At 41.2% G+C, this 26,930-nt stretch overlaps 2 long non-coding RNA genes across 3 annotated transcripts in view; one reads left to right on the plus strand and one right to left on the minus strand.

Annotated features, from left to right (window-relative positions):
- Nucleotides 1-26,930, plus strand: part of LOC121111590 — a 41,761-nt gene that overhangs the window by 13,637 nt on the left and 1,194 nt on the right. The gene's annotated exons all lie outside the window — the stretch shown is intronic.
- LOC107054251 overlaps nt 2,583-26,930 on the minus strand; it is a 30,187-nt gene continuing 5,839 nt past the window's right edge. Inside the window, exons 2-8 of one of the 2 annotated variants that reach the window (XR_006931067.1) lie at nt 24,987-25,030; nt 13,643-13,931; nt 11,643-11,730; nt 11,411-11,535; nt 10,224-10,310; nt 9,508-9,616; nt 2,583-8,827 (exon numbers count right to left, since the gene is read on the minus strand). This is a non-coding gene — a long non-coding RNA (uncharacterized LOC107054251). The remainder of the gene's footprint in view (nt 8,828-9,507; nt 9,617-10,223; nt 10,311-11,410; nt 11,536-11,642; nt 11,731-13,642; nt 13,932-24,986; nt 25,031-26,930) is intronic. The other variant, XR_005862681.2, reaches the window with a different exon arrangement.

The following is a 26,930-nucleotide window of genomic DNA, read 5'->3' on the forward strand; positions in this document are numbered from 1 at the left end:
ACGTTGCTTGTCATTCTATAAACCTCTGCCATCTCCTTTCCCAGAGTTCTAAATGTATGTAGTTTTTTTCTCATGTGGAAGCAGATGCGTAGTTACCCACAAAACAGCTATCAAACAACTGTTGCTACTGAGACTGAAACTCTTCCAAAAATTAATTTAAAATAGTCCTAAATGTGCAAATATCCAATGATCAGGCAGATCTGTAAAACCTGCCCGGAGCAAAATCATGCAATTAGAATAATGCTCATAAGTGTTGGACTCTTAAAACTTTAATAGATCATTTTAATGGAAGGAGTTATTAAAATTTGTATTTGATTTGCATTATTACAACACTTAATGCACTATGCAAAGTTGAGTTCATGAGGGAAGTACAGCGCAAACCAGATTCTCACTATCTGAATTGGAGCTTTAAAGAAAGACCATCTTCTGTCTGAATTTTCCTTAGTTTTATTGCTCTTCTAAATGGATAAAAACACCTATTTTATCACAGAAATGGCTAGGCAAATTGCTTGAGATTGATATAAAGCCTCAGAAGAGTGATTTGAGGAACGAAAAAATCCTTCACAATGTTGTATTTCATGTATGAGAAGTGGTGGTGTTCTGATCACAACCGCTATCAAAACACCTCCAGCTGCAGAGTTTCTGTAGATGATTTAGGGAGAAAAGTGTTCCATGTGCAGTAACAATTATAAAGAAATTCATGACTCTTCAGCAAGCATTCCTTGGTTTGTTTCAAGCAGACTAATTTCTGCATCTCTGTGTGACTTCTTTTCTGTTGGACACTTACCCTTACCAATGAGTTTATAAAATTACCCATTTCGTTAGTGTTCCATCTTCAGCAAACCTGTTGCACAAACATCTTCCATAATCCATTGGAAAGCAGAGACTGGACTCAACAGAATTTCCATCATTCCCAAAGATTTTGGAATAATCCTGCAAGGGTTGTGTATGTAAATACATAGATAAATACAAATAAAAGCCATATAAAACCATAATCTCAAAGTGGAACAAGGAATGCAGTGAACTTGTTTTTATGTCTGTATTTTTATTTGTATTCTTTAGAATCCCCATGAAGGGATGTACTCCCCATAACCCTCATGCGCGTTGTCAAATTCAGTTTTTGTGTTTAGACTTAAGTTGATTTAAACTATAGCAGCGCTCTGAGTTTTTCAAGGCAGCTCGGATGTTCAGAAATGGTGTCTACGTGTACAAAAATTCTATCTTTTAGAAGAATTGTGCCAATGAATTGGAAAAAGGAGAGTAGTTATATTAAAAATAGAAACAGTGTCCTGTAGAAAAAATATTTTCACTTCCTTCTGAGCTTACTATATGGTTTAAAACTCAATAATCAGACTCTTAGCAGGTGTAAATCATCACAGGAATGATGCTGTGATGCTTTGTACGATGTTACCCAATTGTCTTGCTGGTAATTAAGAATATCCTCAACGGAATAAGGACCAATGACAGAAGAAAGTGTAAGTTGGTATTGTCTCAGCACACAGAAGCAATAGACAGAAATATTCATGTGCATAATCTTACACCTTGCCTACACATGATACCCAGTGGGCTGAAGTAATAGCTTACAGTATAATCTTGGAAAAGGCACTTCTAACAAACTGGAAGTCTTATGGGTTTTCTGTAAGTTTCTCATAATTATACATGGCAACACAAAATGAAAATAAACCAACAGACATGCATTTAGAAAATGTTTCTTTAAAATTGTTTCTTTGAGCTTCTGTTAAAAATACAGAGCATGCTATACTCAATGTTTTTCAAGCCCTATTTTTTTTTTAATTTCATCCAAAGAAAATCAGCATCTCTTATTTTTTCCCATTTCTTTTCATGGGTTTCCCTGTATCCCACAGCCCAGGGAAACAAATGCAATTTCTATTACTCCTGAAGGTAATGAAGTCAACCTGATAAAATGCAGCAAACCTTTGTACTGAATTCCTAGTGTAAGTTTCAGAGGAAAACTGAGATGTCTACCTTTTAATTAAACAGTCACTTCCATGAAGATCCATACAAGCCGTGCTGCCTGCTACAGTACAGCTCCTTTAACCTAATGAGTCTTTTCCAAAATCAAACTTTTCATTGCAAAGCAGGTACTTCTTCTCCTCAGTGCATCTCTTCCGCTATTATTACAGAAAGTCTTTTATTTATACAGCCTCTTTAAGGAGGTGTCTGTTTTGAGATATGTAATCTCATGGCTGGGATCTTAGATGTGGATGAAATATGCTCTGACCCATGCATTCTGCTCATAGTTTTCCCAGTATTAAATGGACTTCTGATTAAATGGATTCAAGTGATTTCAAATCAAGTTGCTCTGGGAATGGCAGGTCTAAATTCCATTTGAACAGTTATATTGCTGGTCATCTGTTCCCTGTTTTCTTACTTGCATTATTATGATCAATTTTGCTTCTGCTATCCCAAAAAAAAAAACCTTCAGGAATAGTCAACAGAGCAGGGAGGGAAGCACAATGCACAATAATGAATGATGTTTGGATGCATGTTGCAAGTATCCTGTAAGAATCATGATGACATTAAAAGGCCAAACACAGTAGATGAAGATGTGCACACGAAAGAAGTCTTTGGAAATCTTTATTGTAGATATCTAAAAGGCATTTCTAGATCAGATGAAATCAAGAAAGAATTGAGATATATTTGACTAGCATTTACCTCATGTATGTTGTATAAGGCAGAAAGCACTATGCAGCAGAGGTCACAGAGCAAGAACCACTATCTAAGGCATCAAGTGCAAGCATGTTACAATCAGAAGACTTTTTCTGAGGTGTAGAAAGAAAGGTAGTAGTAGAAATACTTGCAATCATCAAAACCAAAAGTGGATGGCTCTGTGCAAGGCTTCAGGGATGTCCCTCTGGAAGCTCTGCTCAGGCAGTCTCATCTCAACAGCTGCACAGTCTAAGCAGGGAAATATTGAATATTAGCATTTTTCTGAAGCTACTTAATGTATTAGGCTCTTTTTTGACCTGTTGGTATCCTGAGTTCTCTTGTAACTTCTCTTAGCTTTTTGTCCTTTATTAATACACAAGTACCCACATATGAGGACTGGTGTGATGCTGCCTGGTGTAAAAGAGCAAATACTTTGTATAGAGAGTAAATGGTGACCTGCCTATTAAATGAGTAGGTCAAATGATATCTTGTGTGGGCCCAGTAATCTCAACTCAATTTATGAACATTGGAGTTTTTCAAATCTCTGGAGTTTTATTTAACAAAACAGATGTGCCCATGGGGATGCTGGTGACCCCCCCTCTGAAAATCAAGTATTTTTCATGTTGCTTTCCTGCTGACAGTGAGAGAAGTCTCAATCACTTAGCTTTTCACACCTGCCCCTCACGTAGAAGTTGTAAAGATGTAAGTGATGTTAGGAATAGAATCTATATTTTGGACACAAACATGTTTAATAGGTAAAGTGCAAATCTACATTGTGACTCAGATGTATTAGCTATAACCCTGCTTTAGCCTGGGAAGAATTAATTACATCCAAGGAAGCCTACCTCAAGGAATTTCTCATTCTTTTGGCAGAAGTGATGGTTTGGCTAAAATTGACCATTGGTTTTATCTGTAGTTGAGAAATACAATATAGTTTATACAGATTTAGCGGATGGGCCAGTCTGGATTTGGACTCCTGCGGCTTCTTCACGGTCAATAGAGCAAGGAACGTGGAGCAGAGCTTGTCCCTGTTCCTTCAGCCTCGGCTGAGCTGGCCTAGAAAACCTGGGGGAAGAGCAGTCTTAAAGTTTTCCCTTCCACCTTGGTGCTGAGAAGCTTATTCTGGGTTCTGCCTGGAGGCACAGATTTTCACCTGCTGGTTCCACACACTGCTCCTTGAGCCATTTGGAACACTGTGGCATGCATGGTACTATCCCACTAATCAGTGGTGGGGTTCTCTTACAGAGCATCTGAGGCTGGTTGTGCTCAGCCTCATCTAGGTGAAACATATCACATTTGGTGAGTAGAAAGTCATGGCCACCCTTTATCTCAGAATGTTTTAGTGTGGGGAATTAACCTCTGCTTGATAGGTCTGGTGGTTTGTGTCAGTGTCTACCAGATGGCCGTTCTGAAGCCTCCTGCCCTGCAGGGAAAGCCCCATGGCTTTTTCCTGGCTGAGCAGTGCTGCAGGTAGGAAGGAGTAGGTTTGTCTCCTCCTGCCAAGCCTGCATCAATCAGGAAGTGGGCGATGGTGATGGGATGGGAAAAGGGTTGTGCTGGCACTATGCTCCTGGAGGAATGGAGATGTGGCAGAGCACTGACATGCACCCAGGGCAGCTACGTGACATTCAGCTGTGGGGTGAGGAAACCACTTTCTTGTTGCATCACTTAACATGTGATCTCAGGCCAGAGTGAGGTGCACCTGTGGGTGCAAGAGATAAGATTGCATCATAAATGCTGTACTCGGGTTCTGCAGACTTCCTTGTTTTCAGCCTCTGCTTGAAAAACATGGTGGAAGTCTCAGTTACCAGTACTCTTTAATAGATAGTCCAACCAAAGAAAACAAAGCATCTCTCCCTGCCTGGCCTACTGATTACTGCCAGAAGGTACCAGGGCCCCAAAATAGATGGGAGCTCCCATAACCTAGGACTCCTTGGCCTCAGAACTATGTGAATGTGGAGAAACAAGTCTTTAGCCAGAACTACCTAAGCTATGAATGAAGTTTGTGAATATTTGTGTAACAGCACTATGTCATATCCTAAAAATGTATTTTGAATGTAGCTGAGATCAGTAGTGTGTATGATTCAGAGAGTAATCAAGTGTGTTAAAACATGTATGAAAAGCACAGAAGAGACAAGAGAAGGTATTGATAAAGGCAGGAGAAAAAAGAACACCTGTAGGGACAGCTAGAAGGATGGCAAGTGTGATAAGTAAGAGGAATCCTAGTTATTTATAAGATGGAAAAGTGTGTCTCCGGCATTGAACCTTTCATTCTCTCCAATGTGACAGTCCTTTTTCTACTGTCTTTATGCAGATGGAGCACTGAGGTTCCCCAGATATTCTTTTTCCTCCTGTATAAGATGTCCTTTACGCTTTGATGAGATCACTGGTGTATTAGTTCATTCCATTTTTTCAGAAAGAATCCAGGAACCGCAGTGAAGTCATGACTGTAGTAATGTCTGAAAGGATAGTTTTATGGAGGAAAGAAGAAGTTGTCCTCTCCTTTAGTAAAGCAGTAAGGAAATCTGTAGCTCTCAAGTGTGTTGGGCAAGTTAAGGTTTGTTTATTTTTTCTGTTGTGTATTTTTTGCAGAAGGCAGCCAGTTTCATGCTCTTATTTCCTACATAGTGCATAAATCCAGTCTTGCAGGGAAAGCATCCTCCAAAAGCTGTGCTTCATTTTAATTTGAAAAACCTGGTAGTTCCCCAATCATACAGTCCAGCGGAATTATTTGTGGAAAATCAGACTCCTCTTATGAGCTGAATGTCACATCATTAAACCCTGATCATTCAGAGGGTGGGTGCCTTGCTGAGAATGTCAGAGCTCCCTTGCTCAAGGAGAAAAATCCTTGGGGCACCCCAAGTCCCATGGTATCGCTTTTTAATATGAAGCATCTGTGCCTCATTGATCAATGGAAAAATGCCAGATAAGGATTTAGACTGTGACATTTCAGGCAATGACAGCAATTTGGAAGTGCCAAACTTTCACTGTTGTTCTGATATTACCTCTGGTCTTTTCCACTTTGTTGGTAAAGTGAAGTGGCAAGGCTTTATGGTATGATTCTGAAAGGACTCTAGATGGATTTAGTACTTGAAAGAAATATGTGGGCAGAAGGAATAATATGCTTTGCCTTTACCGTGGTCAGTGTATTGTATTTTAATGTGCTCTAATGAACTTAAAAATGACTCCCTAGTGTGCCTGCTCCTTAGGTCATAGAGGTTATTTCGAGTTTGCTGTCTTCCTGGATTCTTGAGATAATTCCCCCCGGATTTGTTGGGTCAACAACAAAGTGGAGATAACAAATACACTGCTGCTTTAAGCCAGTGCTATGCTTTCTCCCTCTTTGCTGTGAGGATTTATGCGTGCTAGCAGTTACACTGCTTGTAACTTAACAACTTCAGGGTATCTGTGACACACAATGTAAAACCAGTTCTCCTTTCATACCTAGAGACCAAACAACCTGGATAATCTGGGACAGATGCCACAAGTTTCATTTTGCTCAAAGTTTGAGAGTGTTAGTTACCTAGAAGGGAGTGGGAAACTAATTGCAACATTGGTAGTGATAGGGAGCCATGTGTTCTAAATGCCATTACAAGCCAAAAAGAGCCCACCTTTAGGTGACAGTAATATGCATGGCTACAGAAAGTCTACATGGCTATGGCAGGTCATCCAATTCAAAATGGCTAATTAATAATTCTTAATGGTCTGTGGCTTTCTGCATATGAATTGTCACGTTTTGGCAGGCTGAGGGAGGTGAGGAAACAGGTTACATTGCATTGTTTGAAATTACAGGGTTTGAAATTGTTTAAACGATAAGCAGATAGGGTTTCCACACCAGATTTGAGACATTTGTTCTCTTTTATTTGTACTAAAATTTCTGCTTGAGCTCACATTGTCATGCTATCTGGACTGCTTCCCAGACAAGCTAATTTGTCTACCTGTGTTCCATTTTAGGCCCTGGTTTTAATTTGAGGATGATTCCTGCTAATACCAAAGACTGGAGAGGACATCCATTAAAAGTCTACACAGCAATTGAAATGGAAAATTCCAAAAGAAACCCTATTAGAGTTTTTCTCCATCAAATCAACATTACAGACTTCTTATGCATTTCTTAATTAGACATTGATATTAACTGGACTGTTGCATGATTTAGATCTAGCTCTTAATCTCAGCTATTCTATGCTGCTGTAGTTTTTATGACATCCAACTAGCGACTGCTTTATGCATTAATCTATCTGGAAAACCACCTTCACATTTTTTGTCTTTTTTTAGAAGAATAAAGGCCCCAAGAAGGAAATGAAAGCTTTTGGGTTCAGCCATTAGTAATTTTCTGCTTAGTATTTGAAAAATTGCTTATTTTAATTGCTTCATAGAAGAAAAAGATATCAAAGCTAACGTTCTTTCTCTCCAAACTTTGTAATTATTTCTCTCAGACTCTTATTTGAAATGCCTTGAAAGGATTTTCATTGAAATGTAGATTTCTTCTCTTTCAAAAGTACTTTTATTCCCTCGTGTTTCTTTCCCTTTTTTTTTTTTTTTTCCCAGTGACTTCCTCTCTAGTTTTAGGGCAAAATACATGGAGTCCAGTCTCTGGACAGGGCAGCACATGTCACACAGATGTCACTTAAGTGCCATCTTCTTTAAAACTAGCTCTCCCGTGGTAGAGACCATGACAGCAGCCAGCTATTGGGTCCTCAGCGTGGCGTCCTCAGGCTTACTCTGTGCAGTGAAGTCATAGGTGTTAGCCTAGGTGCACCAGAGTCCTGCTCCTTTTGAAAATTGCTATGGGATTTGCTTATTAATAATCACTACCAAAATCAGGGGTGCCTAATGGAGGAGTTTTATAAATGTTTTGTGTCTGCCGGTTCATCTAAGACTGGGGCTTGTGATAAAGTCTGTAGACAGATAAATTCTGTATAGGTTCAGGTTCTGTTTGCAGCTGTATAATCCCTGAATGTCCCAATCTGGGATGGAATTTGCTAGCCAAACCCTGTCGTTAGTTCTGCGTTGTATATAAACACCAGCACAGAGACTCAGACCTATGTTGGCCTCATCAGTAATCCCTGATACCAATAGAGCAATAGTAGCAAGTTCTTTATTTCACCTATACGTTTTCAGAGAACATTATTTACTTATAGATTATGATCTGGTCAAAATGATCTATACATTCATTATGTCTGGAGTGGGCTTTCATAACTCACACTATCTAAGAATGAGGCAAAACTCACGTTTGTTTATAGTGCAGCAGTTCTGCTCAGCAAAAAAGGCACAGAGGAAATACTGTCCTATGCGCCCTGTGCTCTGCTCTGGGTCCCAGGTGATTTCTCATGCCGGTTCAAAAGCATTTTCGAGAGCTCCACAAGAGCAGGGTCCTGACTGCTTTGGAGAACCCCTCAAAATACAGCTGTTCTGTCTGTGAAGTGGCTCTGCAAGCCTTCCTCCACTGTGGCTGGGCTAGGGGGAATCTTCCCAGTGGAACAAAACCTTTTGAGAAGAAATGGTTGAAATGAAGCTAAAGCATTCTCAGTACTAGATTTTACATGTGTTTTTTGCAAGAACACAAAAGGAAGAAATAGAACAAGAAAATGAGTTAGAGGAAGATGGAGAGATGGTCTATTAGGCAAGGCTACTTTTTTACTCTCTGAATTTACAGTCCTGATAGACATCTTTATTCAAAATTACTCATTTTTTTATATTCAGATACTACAGTTTTCAATACTAGGCCCTAGATTTGTCTGGACAGATTACCTTCTTATTCTCACAATGAAACTTAATTATCCTTTTGATATCTCCAGGTACTTTCAGTTATTTCCTGATCTATTTCTGAGGACAGGGAGCAGCCATTGGTCAGTCAGTAGTGCAAGAACTCCCTGCTTGTCATGCTTTTTTGAAGGCAGAAGCTTTCTGGCCGTGGGTTTCCTCTAGAAACATTTTATGGGCATTTTTCTCTGATCTACCTTTGCTGAGCTTTCTGACTGGGCAGAGACTTGTCATTTTCTCAGCACCTCTCTGTGTGTTACTTGGAAGCACCTAGTGTGAGTAACTCACCTGGAATCCACAGAGGGTTGTATGGATGATTCATCACTCAGACAAGAATAAATCCTCACGAAATCCAGAATGGAAATGACTGCATGGTTTCAAACATCCTGTGTAACTGCTGTTGCAGCAGGAAGGAATGCATCTGAGTAAAGTCAAAATGACTAAATAAATTGGTTCAAAGCAGCAGTAGGAGCAAAGGGGGCCATATACACTGGTATTGAGTAGTTACCAGACTTCAGGACATTTCATTGATTTCATCTGTAAAGAAACCTATGAACACACTTCTGTCCATTATCACTATCTTCTGCAACTGAACAAAACTACCAAAGGGTAGGACACTAGCTAACATGTAAAAATTGCATAAGATAACCCAGAACTTGCAAATACTAAAGAGAAAATGATAATGAGTATCCATTTGGTTTTTGAGAGTTGCTTTTAGGTCTTAATATGTTTGTGAAAGCCTCTATTACTCAAATAAGAAAGTAGAGAAATGCTACAATAAGTTAAAATATCCTTAAGGAAATCTCCCAACTGATCAGAAGGTAGAGAGATAGCACAACTGATGTGTGTTATAGAATCCTTTACGAAAGAAATGTGAAATGTCAAAGGGCTGACCTGGTAAAATAATTTTAATATATAAATAGAGTGGGTGTTGCTATGGTATGGTACACAGGTACGCAATTATGGGATTGAACAAGTAGTGGTCAAATGCAATTTCATGATGAGGCTGGGATTAGCAGCAGACTTTGTGCAGACTATAAATCACATAAAACTAAAACTGAACAAAAATCCACTTACGCAGAGTTGTAATCGTATTCCGTTCACATCTCCATGGAAGTTGCTTTTCCAAATGGCAGTTGTGACCCCAACCTGACAGCAGAGGATAGGATGGCACAGGATCCTGGTACTGCAGAATACAGCACAAGTTTCTCAGTCGCACCCAACCTATATTTTTTTCCTGATGAATTTATCACTTAACAATCTCCACTAGCCCGAGTAAACAAAATGTTTTCTATAAATACAATAAACAGTGTTTCAAAGGACATAGCACTTACTCAATTTATCATTTTGGTGATTCAAAGTAGATGTAAAAATAAAAAGTGTCTGAACTAGTAGAGCTGGGGGTAGAGAGGCTTGGGCTGGGTCCTCAGCTTTGCTGCTGATGGGATCTGCAGTCTTGGACCACTCACTTCAACCGTCAGCCTAGCTGCATTTGTTGACCCCATAAAGCAGACAGTTAGCACCTTTTATAGGGCTCCTACTGTACAGTCTGTACAGTGCATGGTAGTAAACTGGGTCCTGAGCTCACCTCCGCCCTCGCTCCCTGTGACTGGGAAACTAGTAATAAAAAGTAATCATAAGGCCTGAATAATTATGTGTTGTCTTTATAGTGAAGCAGGCCTTGAGCAGTGTGAGCCCTCCGCTGGGAGAAGTCCCATTTAAAAATCTCCCTGGCATGAAAATGAATCAGATCCTGTCACATGAATGGCCTGCATTTATCAGTCTTCACCTACCTTCTGCTCGTTCATTTTCTCTGCTGGCTTGCGCTTGTTCCCTGGTTGTTGGCAGGATCTAGGCAAGATAATCAGACTGGAAATTGGCTATTAAATTAAGGAGAAAATAGAGGAAAAACAGAACTGACTGAGAAGATGCATTATTGCCACAGTGATGTAATAGCATCAAACAACAAATGCAACTTCTGAATGTCTCATGGTTTGCACTAGAACAGGAAGGGAGAAAAGCAAAAGAGGATTATGATCATTGCCAATGAATTTGGAACAATACGGGATTTTGAGATCTTAAGAAATTCAGCATGAGTCCAGGTTAAATTCTTGGTTGATCTGAGCAGATGTTCTCCTTCCTGTAACCACTGCAGCATTAAGCATTGCACCTATCATCTGTAAAAGGCAGGACTTTAACTATTCCAGTAGCAAGGACTGCTTCTCTGGAGCCAAGAAGCTCTGTCACCATCTCAGCACTGGGATATTCAAAATGTTTGGGTAGCTCAGATCGGGAGAATGGCTTGTGCATGATCCTGAGACTGCTTGTCTCATCTGGGTAACAGGCAAGGCACACCATGACTGGTCTTTGAAGCAGTTAGAAGGTGTTCATGGGCAAGCAGCTGGTCCAGGCTTGCCGCAGTGGTGGAGCATCTCCCAGAGAGATGGAGTGAAACAGGACAGAGACTGAAACACCACAAGTAGTCCAATGGAATTTTTGGTGGGAAGAAGGGGGATTTGTTATAGGAGAAGCATGCTAATTATTAAGTGTACTGGAGCAGCACTGAAACAAGGAGTTTTATCCTTGCTTTAAGTTGTCTGCCCTAAGGAAGCATTTGCAGTTGAAATTGTGTCCTCTCTTCCTTAACTCTTGGATTCCCATGGGCCAGCAGTTGCTTTGTGAAATAAAACACTGCTTTAGGGAGCCTGGCTGGCCCTGGGTATGGGTAATGCAGTATAGCACTTTCATCTCTCACCCATGAACCCAAGTCAAACAGAGTTTGGTAAATGGCCAATAACCTTTCCCATTCCAGGGTTGTTTGGTGACCTGTGCAAAATGAGGAGGGTCATAGCTGCATCTGTTTACTAGAAGGCAAGTGTCAACTTAACCATAAAAAGGGACGTGGTTACTCCTCATTGTCACCCAATTTAACATTCTTAAGCCAAGAGAGTGACCCCAGAAAACGTAGCCAACTTCTTACCCAGCAGTGGTGGTCCCAGTGCATCAGAGCTGGTAGTATGTGCATTAGCGAAGGCAGTGGTGTGGTAATAAGCCAGGCTGAGTCTGTCCTGCAGACAAAGAGTTCTGCAAATCTGCGTTTATGATCTGAAATAGACACAGGAACCTGTATAGGGACACAGCACTGATAGAGTTAATATCCTGCTAAATCCTTCTCTGTGCTCATACTATCCTGACTACACAGTTCTGGTTACCAAAATAGCTGTGTGTGAAGCTCAGTGCAGTGCCCGATCTCACCCCGTGTGTTGCTCATTGTAAGGTCAGACCTTTGGCATCAGGAACCTGTTAGAAGAGAGAGGAATCACTGTAAGAGTTGCTGCCACTCAGGGGATTACCCTGGAAGGTCTGTAAGGGGAAAGGGAAGGGCAAGGCGGGTAACTGCTTGGCCACATGAAAAATCAACAACTCTTAAATTTCAATAGATCAATATAAACCTCTGAAACCCACCCAAAACTCCAGTCAGCTTGTTCTTGCCCACAGTGCTTCTAGTCACCAGTCATTTTTTTCCAGCCCTTTTGCACTGTAGAATTGATAACATTGTCGTGTTCAGCTGTGAGTTACTGTTTAATCCCTACTATCTTGATTAATTGCATTAAACTGGTATACCTGTGTTAATTAAACAGAGGATGGCAGAGGCAGCTTTCAGTTCATATTCTTTTGTGTAGATCATTTCCCAAGGCTTCTCAGGTTGTGGAAAAATAACAATGCAGACACATCACCCGTAATATTTCAGCTCAGCAGATAAAGCTATTTTACTCATACAGCGGTCTGTGATTTTTTTCCACTTATCACAGGATAGGCTTAATTACCATGCTGCTGCTGCATGGCAGCTCCCCTCACTATTTTTTTTTTTTATTTGTATTATTTGCAAGTCGTAATCATGTTTTCCTGTCATCCCCAAGCAATGTGTGTGCGTGCGTACAGGCAAATGCCAAGCCTGGAAAGGAAATTTGATGCGTGTCCATGAATTGGAGTTTTCAAACTTTGGCTGAAGATTAGTACATATAAACATAGCTCTGCCCCCTTCATCTTGGTTAATTGGTCACAAATGCTACTTGACACTTCTCAAATCAGACACTTTACATACTTCTGAGCATAGCTGAACTTTTTTGGCAGGAATTAATTTGCTTTGCAACTCAGCCGCTCATTCCTGGCCCGATCCCTGCTGCAGTGATTTCAGCACAGCGTTCTGCCAGCGCGAGAAGCGGAGGCAGGACGAGATCTGCTTGTTAGCACTGACTCGCCTGGCTTTGCTGACTCCCTCAGAAACACAGTGACTGCAGCTGATGTTTTGCCCTGCACCAGTCTACATCAGCAGTGGGATTTTTACCTTCAGGTCCCTCTCATTGTTCCATTTACTGAGCAAATTACATAGCACCTAAAGACAAAAAAGTGATGGAGGCAATGTAGTGCCATCAGAAAACACAACTTCTGACACATCAGGCAGGACCCTTGCACAGCAGCACTGGCTTTGTAGGAGATGGCTGTGAACTCCCTCAGCCCCAAAGAGATTGTCTCTGCTCTCTCCTGCTTCTGCAAACAGTGCTCACTTAGATAGCAGAGAAAAAGAATCCTTTCCTGAAGTATTGGAAAAGTTTGATGTAGCCATAGAATCCATGCAATTAAGCAGCCCTCTGCTTGCTCTGACTTTGCTGTGTGTTCTCTCGCTGTGCAGTGGTACTGCAAGAGCTGAGCAGACCATATGCTCACGTAGAAGGGTTGCCAGGTCTCAGGGAGCATTATTGTGCATCTCCCAGTAGGAGCTTGGGGCAGGAACATATTCCATAAAGGTTTTCACTAGGAATATTGTATTTTATCTGGCAATTTTTTTCTGTACAGCCTCTGGACTAAGTGGCAGTTTATCAGCATATCCATGTACACATATGAATAACTAAAGGGAAATATCATTCAGGCTTTATTCACTGGGATGTTGATAAGCAGCAGCATATTAAAAAATGTTTGTCAGTTTGTTCTTTTCAGATATCAAGTGGGATGTGAGCCAGCATGCCCTTCTTGTGCTGAAGGCATTTATCCAGAAAATGGAGAGAAAATGATGAAACAATGTCAGTTCTAGAAGAGGACAGAGGTTTTCATTGATTATTTTAGCATCACTGACTTGCTCATTGCTAACACTAAAGCATGTAAACTAGAGTGGGCCTACACAATGATGTGAGCCAGAACAAAGTGCTCCTACCTGCAGAAGCACAGAATGAAAGTTCACACTGTGTTTCAGGTATGGTCGAGAAGAGGAGTAAACACTTGGTCATGCACTTGGTGCTGGCTTGATTCTCAGATTCCTGGTCATGCTCTTGGTGTTGGCTTGGTTCTTGAGTCTTTGTGCAGCTTGAAGCACTGTTGAAGAGCAGCCAGGATGAGAACAGTCCATGCTGAGCCATTGCCGGGCAGCAGTCAGGGCTCCAGATCCATCAACTCTGTCTTCACGTTTGGTCCCCATAAGCACGCTGTCTTGGGATAGTTCCTTTCTGTAAGAGAAGGGTAGCTGGTGTCACGAAAAGCATGGCAGATTCATGGTAGAGGGCACAAATACTTTTGTTCCCCCCGAATCTGCCATGGAATAGTGCAAGAGATTATTTATTCCAGGCTAGTAACAATTAAGTTTTCACAGACTCTTGCCTTAAATGAAACAAATAAATACAAATCATTCTTCCTCTTGTTTATTTCTCATACTGCAACCATAATGAGCATGGCAGGTATGATATCTGTAGGCAAAATGAGCACCAATTGGTGAAGAAATGCAACCTTGCTCTAAAACCTGGGCTAAGGAGGATGCTTAGCTTCCATTGCTATTACATATCACTATATAAAATTAGCTTTCAGGTCCTAGGCAGTTTAAAATAACATGTCTAGTGTTAGAATAGAGGAGTATCAGAAAAAGTGAATTGCAGGTTATGGACTTCTAGTATTTTCAGTAAAATAACTCTTATTGTAATTACACCTATAGAGTACTAATTTATGTTGTTATTACAAGAAAAGGATGGTGGCATTAGGATGTATGGAAAGAAAATCTTACAGGAGAGCCAAATAACGTATCTGGGATAAAAAGCAGAAGTGACTACTGAATATACTTAAGTTTTCCAGCACGTGTGCTCACTGTGTATGTGTGGATATGTAATGTTCAGCAGGTTAGGAGTAACTACTATAGGTAGCTGATATATGATGCAAATAGGAGCAAGTTATAACTCACAGAAGGTCCTGACCTTACACACCAACCCCCAGTGGTACCATTGAGCACCTCCTTGGTCTTTGCTAGATGAGAATGGAAGTCACCCAAATTCATGGATAAGATCTAGCTCCCAGCCATAGAGACCAAACTTAAACACTCTTGAACATTTACAATGAGACTAAAATAAGAAACAATTATAGTTTATCACAGTAAAACTAAGCCTCCATTTTGAATCAGTATATTGCGCTCCGAACTTCCAAGCAGTGCATAGGGACCTTCTGGATGTCATTCCTGAAAGCAAGTGAACTGTTACTTCGGTAGGTAAAGATTTACTTGCTTAATGCCTGGTGTCATCGACAAATTCAGGCTGGTAATGGTATCGTACTCAGCTAATATACAGCTTTGCACTCCCCTTTTCTTCCCATTCAAATGTACAGCTCAGTGTCAATACCCACCAGTTGGGCATTGACCAGTGGTTACAGCTGAGGTGAATGAAGTGATGGATGAACACAGTTTGCATGTAGGTAACTGGAAGTCCAGCTGAGTAGTTCACATTATTTAATGTACGATCATTATGTTTGTCTTTAGAAGCAGCTAAATAATATTATTTCTTCTATTACTCCATCTGTGCAGTGCTCTGACACCAGGGATGAAGTGCGCTGTGCCTTTTGGTAATGGTTTGTTTTCTAAAAAAATATGGAACCGCTTGGAGCCTAAATCATTGCTGTAGGCAGTTAGTAAGTTGTCCCTAGTTGAGGAAAGTCCTGTGTCAGGAGTGAGACTCCTAGTTTGGCTGAGTTGGGAGAAATAGGACAGTATTTAATGATGACAATTCAAACTCATCTGGGTTCTTCTGAGTGCAGACTCTATTGATTTACAGTGCTAACATAGAAAAGGCTGAGCTAAAAAGCTGGTTTATTTGGAAACTTACTTATTTCTGAAAATATCTATTCAGCTCATTTTTAAATTTGATTTCTTATCCCGGGTGAATTACACAACATTTCTGAATCTCAAAAACTGCTTGTGCACAGTAACAGCTGGACAAAGTGCCAGTTCAGTTTGTTCGTTCTGACTGTAAAATTCTGTTTGTTTGTGTGTTGGACAATGGTGTTTGGCAAAGGGAGATTAACAGCACCAGGGACAGAATGAATGACCACGTCTGGTTAGTGCATGGGGCTTAATATTAGCTTAGGTTCACAGTCTGTAAGATCTGTGGCAAATGAGACCAGCTTTCAGGTAAAATCAACACCTTGTTGCAAAAAAAACAGTGAGGAAAATCTGTGCCAGAGTTGCAACATGACAAATGAATTTATGCGAATTGAAGATAATCATTATTATTTAATATTCAGCAGCTCTAAAACTTGATACTGTGTGGACAAAAGATCGGAAGGCTTCTAAACCCAAAGTTTTGAATCTTTGGTTCAACATGCTTCTCATGTCTTCAGCATTTGGTTTAATTTAGGAGGAAACAGTTCTGAGCTAAGATAAGATCTCAAACAAAATTGACGTGGTCTCACAACATGGCCTAACATAACAATTTAATCTGTCCTATGCTTCCCCTGAAAGAGGCCTTAATAACTGTGGTATGATTTCACCTGCTGCTTCTAACGTTTGCTCATTCTTTTTTCCTGAGTAAGTTTGGATTATCAGATGGCCAGCAGCTTTGTTCATGGTAGACAAATGTGAATTCGTTTAGGATTAATAATAATGGGCTCAATCCTGGATTCAATGGCAGCATTACTGAACGAGGTCTTTGGAAGGGAAATATTTGTGTTAAAAAGAAATAATTAATTGTCAATTTTCGTAAAACCTTTTCCCATTGTATCCAGCCTTGGGCATGCGATCTGCACAATGGTGTGAGGAAAAACGTGTCTCTTACCCACACAATTATCTCAGGCCCTCCCGATGGTCTGATGGTGGGGAGCAGGGAGAGGGAAAAGCCCACACCGCTGGTGTCCATCAGCAGTCATTGCTCACAAGAGGAGTGCACAGAAGGAGGAATCCAGGCTGGATCTGCTTTTGGCCCAGTCCTCACTACTGTGAGTCATTGGCATCTTCCAAAATCCTGTGGGAAAGCTTGAGTTCTTTGCTGTGTTCCCAGCCCCTGAGAAACTGACCAGAGCAGAGAGCAGTGCGGTGCCCAGCCCCAGAGGCACTGCCTGAAGCCAGGTGCTTGCTGGCCATGGTGAAATCAGCAAACTTCAGCAGAATAACCCTGCAGGCAATTTTACCACGGAAAAACATTGGTTGTGTTTTAGATTATAGCTTTTCATTCACATTGGATGTTTTTTTTCTTTTATTTCTCCCCCCAGTAACGTCCAGTTGCTTAATTCTGTTTGAAATCACCCAGGGTTGGCACCTGAATACCTAAATAATCTTGTCCTTCAGGGCTGTCAACATCTTGAGGCACCTAACCACCTTTAGAGATGTGGTGTGAAAGCTTGTGAACAATGCCATCGGGGAGGGAAACAAAAGACAAGTATCCCTATTTGCTGCCCAAGAATCCACAAAGAATGCTGCTTCAGCTCTGCTCTGATTTCTAATTAGATTATGAGTGATGTAGGACTCTGAAGCCAAGCTGGAGTTTGTGCTAGCACTTTGCATGTATGAATGACAAAGGGACACCACTTTCATATTGATTTAAGTGAGCGGGTGGAAGAATGTTTAAACATCAAGTGCTTGATGCCTCGGTTTTCCAGAGCACCTGGAAATATCAAATTAATTCCAGGTGTTCTGCCATCAAGACAGACTCGCCGCTTTTACAGCCACACATACAAAATGTGGCTCCCAGTTCCACAAATAAAAACAGAGTGGTTTCTGCTCCCGATGCCTCGATAACTCTGACATACTGCAAGTTCTGGAAAGAATTTTAATCTACATAGTTTTTTAAATGGGGAGGGGAGCGAAGGGGGAGGGATTTTAAATATGCTGCATACAATTTGTGATGGTCATCTCTAAAATGCAGCTCCATTATCCTTTTCCATTTGGAATGAATGAGGCTAATTAATTTCAGGCCATACTTGATGAGGTCAGCACCATACGAAGGGTGCGTGCTAGACATTGCTAATCTCTTTCAGCTGAGAGTGATGAATTAAAGATGAAGCATTCCTTTGCAGGCCTAATTTAGAATGTATATCAAAAACCTACAGCAAATAATACTATACCCTACAACAAAGGAAAACTTGTTCTCTCAGGCTCCCATGTAGGGTTGATTTTAAAGGCATTTTCATTTCACTTTGGAATTCCAGCTGTGGATGGGTGAAACAGTTCAGCAAATTCAAGCTTTCTCTCTTTCTATTGCTTTTATGGACAAAAGTAGGCAAGGGGGGGCTACGGGGAGAGAGAAACTAGTGGGTGTTTGATCCTGTATGTGCTGTGATTCCAACTGTACGCTCGACATTTAGGAGAGCTGCCAGGGTCTTGCGCTCCCCAAGTACCTGTGACGTGATCCACCCCCCCCCCCCCCGCAACGCACATTGAAATTTTAGGGTTTTTTTGTTTTGTTTTTATCTGAAGGTAAAGCAGCAAAGTGTCCTGTTTTGCTCAGCTTCCTCTTCGAGGATGTTTTATAGGACGCTGCAGGCTTTTCCGTGGGAAGAAGGGCAAGCGTGGTGGTTCTGCTGGCTCACCCAGTGAGGACGTGATCTTCCAAGCCAACAGTGAGCTACAGTTCACTTTTGCAGGGGGAAAAAAAAAATCACCTTCTTATGCAAAGAAATCATCCTTAATTGTCATTTCAGCAAAATAGGAGCTCTGAAATCCTATTCCAGCCTCTGCTGGAGGAGGCTGAACATCGACTTCCCCAGCACTCTGCTGTTTAATACCTGGCAGTTGGGTGAAATTCTTGACAGGTTACTGCCGCGAATCCAAGCTCCCAACTGGTGGCCATAAGCGGCTGCTGTCTTTGTATCCCAGTAGTACTCATTAGAACAAAGCTGCTTCGAATTAAATCCAATCTACATGCCGAATCAATCTTTCAACCCTTTGATTGCTTCTGAAAATATTTATATTTCTTAATAATGCACATTTTGTCCCACAGCCTGTGATTAAACCCAGACAAGGTCCAGAGAAGCCTGAAGTATATGTAGAAGGGGTTATTTTGGACAGGAAAAGAAAGATAAAGAACACAGGTTTTTCCTATTGTGAAACCATTAGAGTGTATAAATCTAGCAATTGCTGTTGTATAAGCATCAGTGTGGGGTTGTAATAAATACAGATTGGAGTATTATAGTAACCAAATGGAGTTTATGGATTATGCTCACTAGTTCATATTTCTCAGCTACTACACCTAACTAGCACCGTGCTGCACCGAGCTCTATTAATATCCCCTGTTAATATTCTCTGCCTGTGTTTGTTGGGAGGAAAATGGAGTTAGAACCTGACCGCTGCTCTCTGTAGAACAAACATGTTCAAAGACTCATGCCCTCCAAAGGAAAAAAATGAACAAGGGGATGCTTTGCAGAGCCCGCGTGAGCAGGGCATGGGCTGCGGCTGGCTGAGATCAGCTCCATTCTGCCAGAAGGTAATAACTTCCATATGAGTGAGAATCCGGCCCGAATACGGGGTGCTTGCTACCCAAAAATGTGGGTGTAAAAGTAAAGGTGATAATAGCTGCTGTCCTTTACCCAGTCACATTTTTAAGGTGGTAAATAATGAGCTGGGGATGCAAAACACACAAAGGATTTGAAGCCGTGCTTTGTGGTAAGTGGCATGTTATTCCCTCCTCACAAAGCAGAACACATCACAGGTGAGATATGTGGAGGAGATGGGGAGGATGCATTCCTGGGCTGCGGAGCCCAGGCAGGGCCCGATCCCACACAGCGGGAATTTACCATCCATTAGGATGGTGGCTGTGCCGGGGACACCGATCAGATAACAGCACTGTACCTGTCTCCCTCCCTATACATAAATGACTGCCCTTGTCTATAATAAATGGGAAAAATTGACTCCTGAAAACATGCCGCGATAAATCTCCTTGGATAAAGCAGTGCTATGCCTGAGTGAGAGGGAGAGAAGTCCTAGAAACTAAAAATATATAGTGCTTATTTAATGTCATTGTCATCAGCGGCGTCACATGGTGAATGCAGCTAATATGCGGTACCACGGGGCTGGTGAACGCTCGCCGTAGTTTTGCTTGTGACAGTTTCCCCTTTTGTAAAAGACTAAAAAGAAATATTCCTAGCTTCAATTTTATTCATTTATTCTTTCATCGTGTATTTCATTATATTAAGCTGTCATTTCCTAAATATGTTGGGGGGGGCTGTTATCATTATACTTACACCCTGTGTCTTGACAGCTATTTTGCATTAATATATGATTAGGATGCTGAGTCTTTGAGGTAGAGAGAAGTTTTTTATCATCACCAAAAATAAAGAGAAAGCAGCGATGACAAAAAGCCATTCACAAATAGGGCCCGATCCAAAATCTAATGGCGTGGATCCGGCCCCCGGCAGAACATTAGATTGTACCACCAGGATTTCTGAATATCTCCTATTGTTCGACAAGCCTGATTTCACACTAAACTCAGAGTTCGTTTCAGAACAGAAGCTTTTTTGTGCAGAAACTTTCAGCTACATCCCTTCATGAACACACACATACCACAGAGGCTATTGTCTTATTAAAGAGTTTAAGCCTAAAGGTGTATGCCTATTTTTAAAAGAAATTTTCTGATTGTAGATAACTGCTCAATTTGATTTAGTGTCCAATGATAGTGATGGGGTTGATAACTGAGCATTCATCGGTAATTCATCTTGTGCTAGTAGAAATTTACAGCAAAGCAGTGCTTTCCCAACACTGACAAGTCCTATTAATCTTCTTCAGACACATTTCAATAGGTGTCTCCATCTGTGCCCAACATCTAAACACTCTGGCATCACTAGGGACTTGGAGACACCTTCATTTCAGGTTACACTAGTGAAAATGTGATACTAGATTGTACTCTATTTTTAACCTAATTCTCCCTTTTCATTCAATTAGCCTTTCTTGCCTGCATTTTTCTACTCATGTGTAACATCCTTTTCCCAGGAAGAGCTTAAAAATGAGATTTAGTTACTTAAAGAGACAGAATCTGCCAGGGCAAGAGCAATCAAGAACTTAACGTCAAGCAGCAGCACAGCAAGGCTCACACATGCAGTGCAGGGAAGGCATCACCGGCTTCAAACCACGTCCTGTGCAGCGTGCCCAAGGGTTCCTGTCCCCATGGGACTCTTGCAGACATGGTTCAGTGAGGACGGGTCTGAAACTGAACACCCCCTCCCCAGCTTTCCAAATTTTAAAGCAATTGCAAAGTACTGGGGGTCTGAAATCCAATCTATACCCAAGGACCTCTGTTTGTTCAGGCTGCAGGAGGACCGCCAACACACATCCCCACCTCTCTTTCCGCATACGGCTAATGCGTGAACAAACACGGCGCAGTCAAATTACAGCAATAACATTTATGGGTGGATTATGTTCCAACTTCCTCACTTATTATTAAAAGCCAGAAAATCGCAGAGCACGTGGACAAGGCAGAGTGCAAACGCAGGCGAATTTCCCCTCGGAACAAAATGTTGTTTCTTTCACTCAGCACTGCAATGAGTTTGCCTGCGGATGCAGCACAGCGTTTGAGATTACTCATTCAGAAAAGGTGTGTTTGGGTTTTTTTTCCTCCTCCCTCCCTATCTCTGCTCACCTGTCAGGGAGGAGCAGGTGTGAACCGTTGGGGTTTGGTTGAGTCCTCCTGTTCAGAACTTTCTCTGGAAAGAGCAAAGCCTGAGCCACACGCTGACTCGGGAGCTGCATCGTGCGAGGGCGGTCCCTAACTTTGTTTCTGGCTTTATGGAGTTCCCTCATGAGCCATATTATAGATCTAAATGACCTTATTGTAGGTGGCAAGTTTAAATGTGCCATATTAATAACTTGTTATCCAAGACAAATTAAGTCCTTATGTGTCAAAAGCACTCTGCTCTGGATTACCTACAAGACAAGTATTTATTGAATAAACGTTGGATCCAATTTCATTTTAATGTGACTGACTGTATGCTTCAGCCCCTTAAAATGAGATAAAAACACTCAAACCTATAACTGTGTTGCAACATTACACCTAACTTGTCTATTTCTATTATTGTCTTTTTAACATGGAATATCAAAAGCGTTTGGGGTTTTTAAGGATTTATTATTATTATTATTATTATTATTATTATTATTATTATTATTATTATTATTATTATTATTCTGAAGAGCAAGGAGAGAGATAGAAAAAAAAGACTGGCATTCAGCCTAAAGAGAAATCATTGAAACAAATTAATCCTATGCCGTTTAAATTGACATGGTAATCCATCATCAGCAAAGGGAAACTCTGAAAGCAATCTAGAATCTGCAGTGTTCTTTCACTGGCCCTCAGGCACAAAGACAGATAGTAAAAGAGAAAGAGAAAAAAAAAATCATAAAAGTTAGCAGCGCCTCAGAAAAGGGAAGGGATAGAGAGAGCAGCTTTCACTTTTTCTTGCTTTCAAATGCCCATTTCAGAAAGGCGGGCTGATTAACCTCCAGCCGTCGCCTACTATCATTTACTCCTGTATGTCAAATCATCTTCAGCTGCTGAGATATGAGTAATTCTAAATAGCGCAGAGCCCCATCCTGTATAAACTCCACCATTGAGAACTACGCCAAACATCAACTTTGGCATTTCTGCTTACAGAGGGCCTTTTATTAGCCTAAAATTGAGCGCTCCAAATGGACAATAAATTCTATCTTTGCAACCCTGGAGAAAAGAGCTGTACTATCCTAGGAGCTTAATAGCCAGGATTTTCATATAGCTAGCAGGGAAAAGCTGGCAAAGCTGGGGATTTTTTAATATTGATTTTTATTTGGGTTTTCGGGGGGGTGGTTGTTTTTTTAGTTTGTCTGTGCCCTTCTTTCTCAGCAGGACCGCCCACCATCGTCTATGTTTCCCAAGGGTTTTTTTTCACTCTTGTTTTAAATATCTGAAAAGTGATGAGACTTCCTGCACCTTTAAAATGTTATTATACTTATGGTCAGAAGCAAACGTAAACCTCTTGGGCCTTGAAAGCCTGTCGCAATACAGCCATTATCCCTGTAACGTCAACAGAGCTACAAAACTCTAGAAATAAACCTTTTAAGAGCAGCTTTCCCTGCCTTGTGTTTTGTTTTAAGGTCAGCGGTGCATCACTTTTTGGAAAATGTTTCCCCTCTCTGGCCAGGTTTAGCAATCCGAAGTAGAACGTATGTTGCTAAATGAATAGGTTTAATTTTAGACACTGAAAAAATAAATACGAGAAGAGAGCGAGGGCAGGAATAATACCTTCCAGTTAGAAACAGACATGGAGTAAAGCAAGAGTCAGGGCTTTAGTGCCAGGGGCAAAGGGGTGAAGGGCTGGCTAATATGAACCATATCCAACATCTGCCCTATTTTAATTTAGCGGGGATAAAGTTTCTTCTTTTTTATTATTAAGAAAACTTTATGTGGCAGAGAAACCCATGAGCTGCCTTATCAAAACTGGTTTATTGTCACACTGAAACTTAGAACTAGTGAGAGTTGGTGGGGCAAAGAGATAAAACCTCCCCTTGGCTCTCCCTTTATGCTCCGTGACAAGCCTGGGCTCGGGTCCTGGTGTCTGGGTTGTCCTTTTCATGGCTTTATGAAGCACTGCGCTTGGGTCCGTCATATAAAGGGGAGGTTAATTGTTTGGGATGGGTCCCAGTGATTGATTCCCCAGGTAAAAAATAACAAAAACAATAAAAAAATGGGGGATTTTAAACTAAATATCCCAGTAGCGGCGGGATGGAGGTGTAGAAGTATAAGGGACTGCCACAGCAGGGGCTGCGTGGGACACAGCACAGATTGCTGGGCTGGAACGTGATCTCACTCCATGTACGAGTTTTCCACCTCGACAGCGCAAATTCTGCTACGAAATGACAAAATGTACAATAACACGTGTGAGGGGCTGCGGGAGTAAAAGAACAAATTGGTTTCTGACAAAAGGAGGATGAATACCTTTGGATAATCTGACGTTAGAGTTTGATTGAAAGCATAACATTCCTTTAAGCATCAATATGCTTAGGATCCAAAATATGGTTATTTTATTACCAGCTAATGCTCAGATCAAAGCAAAACACTGTAGCTGGAAGGGATGTTCTCTCTGGAAATAAAGTTCCATGTAATTATTTCCTATTAAAAACTAAAACTGGTCTTAGATTCAAAAAACTGTGCTTCCTAACATGTGATGTAGTGCAAGCTTGTCAGAGGGAGCAGACGTGCCATTTTTCACTCTTTGCTGCTATCCCTTTGCTTTAAAGTTTTCGGTTCAGCTTTAACTCTTTGCGTGTGAAAAATTCTCATCCAATTTACCTCAGTCAAACACAGGGGGTTATTTTGAATAACGTTAACTGTTTTCTTGCACGGAGAGATTAGATTTTGATACAAACAAACACCATTTTACATAAGGTCTGCAAACACGAGGAGAAAAAAAAAGACAAAGCACATGATACGGAGATGGATAGGTGGCTGAAACTTAAACCTTAAATTGCAAGCAAGTATTTTACTCCTTGGTGAAACACCTCATCATAATTCAATTCGGGAGAATGGAGCTTAAAATATGCACTCAAAATATTTCCAAGAAAGCTGCAACATTTCAAAAGAGAGAGATAAGGATGTATTCTAATTATGAGGTTATAAATATGCGATCTATTTTTTCTGCTCATCCCCTATTGCAGTACGTATGATTCAGTTCAGATGCAGTTCTATAACTGTCTGTCTATATTCCTGTCCAGGGTTTGGATTTTATTTGGGTTTTTTTGGGGGGGGGTTGTTGAGGTTATTTTGTTTTGGTTTTTTTTCCTCATAGTTCAGGCTCTATTTATGTCATCTCAAAGGCAGGCCCTGCAAAATAGGAGCTGCCAGCCTCAATAATCCATCCTTCTGTATTTTAAAACGTCCAAAGAATAAATAGGGGATGGTTCCTTTTTACAAGTGACGGGCTAGAATTATAAGTGAGAATATGAAATGTTTAGACCCATTGTTTGGAACTTTCTGTCCCCTTCTGATCCTGCTGATTATTTTTTATGACTCTCAGAAATCAAAAAATCTCTTTAAAGAGTTCATTTTTAGAAGCACAAAAAGGAAGAGAAGTCTGATATAAGGCAGCAAGTATGGTCTGGGTTTAACGTTGTTGTTGACTCCTCGGCTATATTGTTTGCTAGATGGATGGCTACAATATAACTCTGTATTCAGCGCGTGTTAAACAGAGAAGGAGCTGAGACGTTCAGCTGGGATGTTGTTTGCTAGCTCAATTAGCATCCCAAGAATTTGAAAGTACAGTACATATATCTGAAGATCATATCTAAACATACTTACCAAAAAGTACCCACGTCGCTCAGCAGGTCACATATTTCTGCCTTCTGACTGGGAGGAAGGAAAAAAGCACAGAGGCATTTCGGATGTACAGGTTAAGATTGGCGTATGGCAAGGTTTGTGTGAGATACAAAGAAACCTGTATTTCACTCAACAATCTCATTGCTTAAACATATAGTTTAGAAGCATCTTTTCCTTAAACATGTGGTTCAATAGCATTTTCTTCAAAGGAACAATTCAATGTGTTAAAAGATTTATGAACAAAGAATGTGCAGCAAAATGCAAATTCTTACAGTGTTATACTGTGTATGCAATTATGTACGTAGGCAGATAGATATAATTTGAGAGTTATTAACTTTCAACATCAATGATGTACCCTGAATCAATACAATGCAACTACCTATTAAAACATAAACCAGGTGTGTTAGCAGCCAAATACAGCCTGAGAAGCTCGCTTAGATTTCTTTTTTTTTTTTTCCCCTTAAAGATTACAGCTCGCCTATGGACATGCTAAAGAGATTGCTGCTGGTCCCAGAGATGGAGATTGCTTTGCCTTTTGCAATATCTGATGTATCCAGCATGTTTCATTCCCTTCATGTTTGGGAAGAAAAAAAAAAGAAAAAGAAAAAGAAAAAAAAATGATTCTTAAATTAGAAAAAAAAGAAAAACAAAAGCAAAGCTCTGAAGGGGAAGAATCATCTCCCGAATGTCTATACATGTGAGCACCTCCCGGTGCACGGGACACAGAGAAGTTCCCTTTCCATCTCCCTTTCCCTTTAGACTGGGGGGGAGCAGAGACCATCTGAAGCTCTGGCACCCCTTTGGGCCGAGCCCCATCCCAAGCCCTTCCCTTTGCTCCCAGTCCTTCACTCAACACAGTGAACCCCGGAGCAGGGCCGAGGAGGGAAGGGTTAATGAAACCCAGCTCCCTCCGACCTCCAGGGTCAGACTCTTCCTATCTGCAATCTAAGGAATTAGGTAAGGAGGTTATAAGATTATAGCGAAAGGAGTTATAGGCCCTCGTAGCCTTACACCTGAACATATTGGTCTAATCCACTGGGATTCTTAAAAATCGCTTCAGTTATGGAAAACTGTTAATTAGGCTGTGTCTGTCCCGAGGTTTCCTGTTGCACTGGTGATCCAGCAGAGCTGCCTGAGCTCCATAGGCTCATGTGAAATGCTCTTCGTATGCCTCTGTTTGTCCCCCTCTCCACAGCTAAAAGCAGCATCAGCCCCAGCTTTGGGGAAAGGCAGGGGCTGAGTGCCATGCATGGACAACAAGGGGGACACAAGCCATTTTCTTCTCTCTTCCCCCAACCCCCAGTGCCCAGCAGACTATATGCAGCTGTTTCTAACTTCAGTGTTTGTTTACAGTAGCAAAATTATCACTTGGAGGAGAAGTGAAAAGCTGTTTCCACATCGGTTCTACTCTTCATTCCTCGCTTTGGGTGCCTTTCTTCCCTCCCAGCATTCAGTATCAGTAAAACTGCGGCTCCAACTTTCTCCCGGTGCTTTGACTCAGTGCTCTGCAGTCGCATCCTATTGATGCTGCAGGAAAATACACCCGGGGAGGAGGCAGCGTTTAAAGATGGCCCAAACCCAAACATCACTGATTCGAGGGGAAAAAAAAAAAAAAAAAAAAGATAGAGAGAGAGAGAAAGAAAGAAAAAAAAAATCCCAGCTTTCCTAAAGAACGTATTTTAACGACGATGGGCAGAGCCCTGCCCTGCTCTGTGCCCTTTGGCACTTCCACATTTGCTCGAAGTTGGCCTTAATGCGCCTTAATGTCCCGGCACCTGAAGCACGGCGGAGCCGTCTGCGCCCGGCAATCCGCTCCCAGCCCGAAGGCACGGGCTGCGTTCTGCCTTTCTGTCCTTTCAGAAATACGGATTATTTATACATTATATATTTTTATTTTCATTTTTTTTACGCCACTTGTGGTCGCCC

The sequence above is a fragment of the Gallus gallus genome, chromosome 10, assembly GCF_016699485.2.
Source record: "Gallus gallus isolate bGalGal1 chromosome 10, bGalGal1.mat.broiler.GRCg7b, whole genome shotgun sequence".
NCBI lineage: Eukaryota > Metazoa > Chordata > Aves > Galliformes > Phasianidae > Gallus > Gallus gallus.